Genomic DNA, 6,226 nt, shown 5'->3' with positions numbered 1-6,226 from the left:
AAATGTAAAATATACAATTAATTTTTAAAAAACATATATAATTCATTTTTAAACATATTCAATTAATTTGTAAACCTATACAACGCATTTGTAAACATATTCAATTCATTTGTAACAATAAACGGTTCACCTGTAAGAATATACGATTTACTTGTAAAAATAAATACATGTGTTTATAATATTACTCGCAGAAATAGATTGTTAGAAAATCATTATACATTTATAGGATATGGGAGTTGAGGTAATATGGACCTGATTTTATCTATCAACTATCTCACATACAAACATCAATCATGTGGTGTAAGTCAGAGATATGTTCCGTAATCGTGATATTAGTTATAAAAGAACTTGCAGCTTAAGTGGATTACGAGATATGTACATTATTGATATGTGCAACCGTTAGGTAAACAAAACTATTGTACTCTGTAGCAACATGTTGCAAGATATAAAAATGTTTCCAAAGCAATCAACATTCATTGTTTGACGAAATCGTGATTACATTACAATCAAATTCGTACATTTTTAGCTTATTACAGGTCATACATTAAATAAGTCTTATACTTACATACATATATTTTAATTTCCGTCAGGGAAAGATATATTTAAATTATCATCAATAAGACCGAAATTCCTCTAATAACTAATGATGAGGTATGTGCAGAAATAAAAAAATTTAAGTCTAAAAAATCGCCTGGGTTTGACCTTATTACCAGTGAAATACTAAAACAGCTTCCTCACAACGTTATACTGTATGTAAAATTACTGCTATAATGAATGCTACTATAAATCTTCAGTACGTATATATTAGAAAACTGCAGACGTGATTGTGTTCAATAAACCTGGTAAGTCAGCGCATGAAATTACTTCGTATCGGCCCATATCTCTCCTGCCAATACTTTCAAAAGTTTTGGAAAAACTGCTTATATAATTTTCGATACGCTTATTAAAATGTTACCGGCACTCACCTTAGTTTCCAGTTGGAGCGAACGTAAAATAATTTTTTTTTTCGATGCGTGTATGCGCGCGGATCGTAATCGAAAGGGGGCTGGGCGCCGTCTGGCAGTCTCTTTTGTTGATTGTGTTTGGTGTCCTCATTTGTGGTGTGAAAGGTGTGGTGTAGATGATGATGCGTTGAGTTGTTGTGTGTAGTGTGGGATGAAAAGATGATGCGTTGAGTGTGCTGTGTGTAGTGTAAGATGAAAAGGATGATGGCGTGGATGTGTGGGGTGTAGTGCTGTTATTTTAGGAGGGGGTCATATGCTCATTTAGCCGTCCCGGCCCCCCTAGGCGAGTGTCATGTGTCGTCGTCACAACGCTGCTCATACCTGTAGATCGACGAGATGGTGGCCCAGGCTGTCGACGCCGCGACGAGGTTCCGCCTCGCTGGGGTGCGCCACGAGCTGCGGGTTGGAATCGGGGTATGCGGCCGCGTGGGATGGGTGGCCGATTCACTTCGCGTGCCGCGCTGCGATGTAGCAGCGTGTGATGCGGCCTATGGCATATTTGGCACAGCCCTCGTGACTCATACTCAGGAGTCATATGTGTATGTGACAGGCAATTGTGGCAATGCCCGTGTGCCTGGGCAACTTGTTGCCGTTGCACGAGACGCATACCCCTAAATATCCCACAATGGTGCAGGCGATGTGGGCGTCGACAGATGGGGCACCTTAGGGTCTCTGACGTCCGTGATTGGTGATCCTCGACCACCACGAGGTGCGGGTGCAAGTACCGCTGCAGGTGCGGTTGCCGGTGCAGCGGCCAGTGCTGTTGCAACCATAGTTCGGAGCGCTGGTGTAGGCCCGGTACGTGCGCATTGGTAGCTGCCCGAGCGGTTGACGTGGTTGTAATTGGCGTATCTACATCCATAGTAATCTGTATAGAGAAGATTTTTGATTATTAATCTATCTACAATGAGATATGGGCCATCGTGCCACGATGTGTGGCATGAATGGGTCGTCGTATTTAACGACCGTTTTTGTTAGTTTTCTTTGTTATTTTTCGACAGTTCATTATGTTTTAGCGATTTGTTATTGGCGTATTTCTCGTTTTAGTGCTAAATTTAGTGATTTGATTATATCGCGATTTTATCGGTTTCGTTTTTGCGGTTTTCAGATCCGCGGTTGTCGGTGGTTGGTAAAATCATAGCTTCACGAGCGGTCTGGTTAGTGTTCCGTTTTGCGTACGGAGATCCACGACGCGTATGTGACCGTAGCTTTTGTAGCCGAGCCATAATGTAGCTTTTCTATGCGACCAAGCCGCCACTCGGTAGGGGATAGACAATCATCATGAATGAGGACACAGTCTCCAAGTTTAGTTGCTTGTTCAGGAGTCCCGTCGGCGGCTGAAATCATGACGGAGAATTTTAATTCGTTCCCATCGATTTAATAGAGATAGCGGCTCAACGCCTGGCTCAGGAATGGCCAGGATGGGTACTTGTTTTAGAAAATGCTTTGGAGTTAAGGCAGTGAAATCTGAGGGGTCTTGCGAGAGTACTATGAGTGGCTGTGAATTGAGAACGGCTTCAATTCGATTTAATAACGTCGTGAACTCTTCGTAATTGAACTTATAATTTCTAGCTACCCGTTTGAAATGGCATTTGAAGCTTTTTACAGCTGATTCCCATAAGCCGCCCATATGAGGACCGCTTGGGGGTATAAAATGCCAATTGATACCTTAAGGGGCGTACTTTTTTACGATGTCGGGTGACATTTGTTTTAAGAAATCCACAAATTGCTTTTCTGTGGCTCGTTGAGCTCCAATAAAAGTTTTTCCATTATCACTCATGACTTTAGATGGGTAGCCACGTCGAGCGACGAAGCGAGTAAATGCCGCGAGAAAAGCCTCCGTCGTCTGATTACTACATAGCTCAAGGTGTACTGCCTTTGTCGTGAAACATACAAAGACAGCCACATAGCCTTTCATGAGAGTGGGAGACATTAACATAAACGCCTGGAAAGGCCCAGCAAAATCAACACCTGTTGTGGTGAAAGGTAGAGCGAAATTGCAGCGTTCCGGTGGAAGTGCTGCCATAATCTGCGTTCCCATCTTCTGTTTGTGCATAGTACAAATCTTGCACGTGAAGATGCACTTCTTGATTTGCGGCTTAAGACGRGGGATATAATACTCTTGGCGTACCATATGTTGCATGAGGCGATGTTCGGCGTGTAGCATTAAGATGTGGATGCAGTTGAGGAATAATGTGGCAAATGGTGACTTCTCGGGAATTATTATAGGGTGGCGTTCATTGTAAGTTAGGCTTGAATTTGCAAGCCAACCATCGGCACGAAGCAGACCTTTCGATTCTCTTAGTAGTGATATATCGAGGCTGAAGTAGCGCGCTTGTGTATATGCGATTAGWGCGACCTTTGCTTTTTGTAACTCTAGGTGCGTCACTGTGTTGCATGGGAAATTATGTGATCCCTTGACTTTGCTTTTGAGCTGTCTTATAAATTTGAACATATAAGCAACTACTCTGAGAGCTCTTGAAAACGATGAAAATCTTTCAAGGATGTCCATATTATCCAATAATGTGTGAAAGGTGGCGATTTTTCGCCCTTCTAGAGCTTATAGTTTTTAAAGGTGCCATTTTTGCTTTTGCTACTAATAAGTGGCTTGTGGTTGTGATATCACTTTGCGTGCGCACATAGATAGTAGCGCAGTATGCCTTTTCTGAGGCGTCACAGAAACCATGTAATTCGATTTTGTGTTCGGGGGAATAGTTTACCCATCGCGGAATTTGAATCTGAGAAATCTCATTCAGATTGTTTGCGAACTGGGACCATTTTTCTAAGCGAAGAGGTTTCACTTGTTCATCCCAGTCAGTTCCATCTAGCCATAATTCTTGTTCAATTTCGCTTGGATCATAATTGGCGAAAGCCATAATGCGGGGTCGAAAAGTTTTGCCACCGAGGATAAAATCTGTCTTTTCGTTATGGCTGATAATGCGGACATGGACTCAGTCGTGTATGAGAACTGGTCCGATATCGCATTCCATTGGATGCCTGGTGTCTTTGTTGTACTTTCCTCTTCGAATATGAGGAAATTAGTATCCAACAAATTTTCTTTTGGAATGTCTTTTAATATATTTGGGTGATTTGCCGTAATCTTTTTTAGGGGAAACCCTGCGGTATTGAGGGCCTTTGCCACTTGTGATAAGGACTCGTATGCTTGTGAGAGGCTGTGGCTCCCAGACAGAATATCGTCTACATACGTTTGAGTTTTCAACACTTCAGTTGCCAGAGGAAATTCTGACTTTGTGTTGTCTGCCAATTCGTGGAGTGTTCGAATGGCTAGATATGGAGCACAGTTAACGCCAAATGTAACTGTTTTAGTTTGAAGTCGCGTAAAGGACTGGTGGGGGATTTTCGGAACATAAYACGTTGAAAATCTTGGTCGTCTTTATGTACGACTATTTGCCGATACATTTTTCCAACGTCCCCATTGAATACGTATTTGAAAATACGCCAGTTTAATATCAAAAGCATTAAATCTGGTTGGAGTGTGGGCCCCGTAAATAAAATATCATTTAGGGAATTCCCTGAACTGGTGGTTTTTGAGGCACTAAAAACAACTCTTACTTTTGTTGTTTTTTTGTCTGGCTTTACTACTGCGTGATGCGGCAAATAGAAGGCTTATTTCCTCCATGTGATTTAAATGAAGGTATTCTTCTAAGACACCATCGTAATCTTGTTTCAGCTCCCCTTTTCTAAGCAGGTTTTTCTCCATACTTAGAAACTGCTGTATTGCAGAGGTGCGAGAGTGACCTAAGGCGAGTGTATCTGGGAATTGTTGCTTTAGTGGTAGTCGTACGACATACCGACCATTATCTGACCTAGTAGTTGTGGCTTTGTAAAAGTCTTAACAATACTGATCTTCTGGGGTTGTAATTGAAATGGGGGGAGTTCTTCTATCTCCCAAAATTTTCTCAATTGGGAATTGAGGTACTCGTTTGAGATTTCCTCAACTTGAGTTGTCATGGTTGTGACTGGTTCCGTGACTAGTCCACTTAGGATCCATCCGAAAATAGTCTTTTGTGCCAAAAKTGTGTTTGAAATTTTCTCAATACCTTCGAGTATTATTTGTGGTATGAGATCGCTGCCTAATAGAAGATCTATTTGAGCGGGGGTGTTGCAGTTGGGATCTGCTAGCTTTAGGTGTGTAACCTTTTGCCATTGCTTACTATTTTTATGATAGCTTGGTAACATATTGGTTAGTTGCGGTAAGACTATTGCATCTGCTTGAATGCGCTTATCCGCTTGGGGGGAAATTAGGGTAATGGGTCAGATTTTATTTGAGTTTTGAACAGCTCTTCCGCCCATTCCCGTGATTTCAAAATTGGCTAGTTTTGTTGGCAATTGTAGCCTGTTTTGTGCCCTAGACGCTATGAAAGATCGTTGTTATCCTTGGTCCTTAAGGCAGTAAACGCAATTAAATTCGCTTTCGCAATCTTTAAGCGTATGCGCATGTGACAAACAGTTGGTACATAGTTTTTTCATTCTTGTGAAATTGTTTCGATCGCTAATATTAATTTTTTTGAATTTTTCGCACGATTTGAGCTTATGACCTCCTCTACACAGTTCGCATGACGTTGGTTTATACTGTTCCGATGTGAACGATTGATTTTTGAAAAAGCTTCTATTTAAATTATTGTGGCTACTTGCTTGGGGTCTATTGAAGTCGCTTTGTACGTTTTTCGGTCTGATTATTTTTTTATCTACCCTTTCTGCAATTTCATATTGGGTAGTAAGAAATTCTTTCATTTGCTGCCACGGTGGGCACTTTCTTCGCGATGAGAGCGATTGCTCCCACAAAAGTAACGATTTTTCTGGTAATGCCGCGGAGCATATGTTTACAAGAATGGGGTCCCAATTATCTGTAGGAATACTCTGTGTCGATAAAACCGACAAACAATTTGAAACCGTGGATTGAAGCTTTATGAATTCTTCACTGGTTTCTTTTTGAAGTTTTCGTAAATTCATTAGTATCACCAATATTCTCTCGTTTCCGTAACGTGCTTTTAGAGCTTCCCAAGGAAAATTAAAATTTTCGTCTTTGAGAGCGAACTGTTTAACTATTACGCCTGCCTGTCCTTTGGTTTTGTATCTGAGGTAATACAATTTTTGTGCATTGGGTAATTTTGGGTGGTTGATGTAAACGGCTGTGAACATGTCCCGGAAGGACGGCCATTGTTCATAACCCCCATGAAAAATTTCTGTGTCACATGCGG

General features: G+C 41.4%; 1 pseudogene; it reads right to left on the bottom strand.

Moving 5' to 3' along the window:
• Positions 1-1,242: 1,242 nt before the first annotated feature.
• Positions 1,243-6,226, bottom strand: part of LOC108974726 — a 33,748-nt pseudogene continuing 28,764 nt past the window's right edge.

Source organism: Bactrocera latifrons, unplaced genomic scaffold (genome assembly GCF_001853355.1).
Source record: "Bactrocera latifrons isolate USDA-ARS-PBARC rearing strain unplaced genomic scaffold, ASM185335v1 scaffold_585, whole genome shotgun sequence".
Classification (NCBI taxonomy): Eukaryota; Metazoa; Arthropoda; class Insecta; order Diptera; family Tephritidae; genus Bactrocera; species Bactrocera latifrons.
Note: the sequence above shows the minus strand (reverse complement) of the source record. Positions and strands in the feature narration are given on the sequence as shown.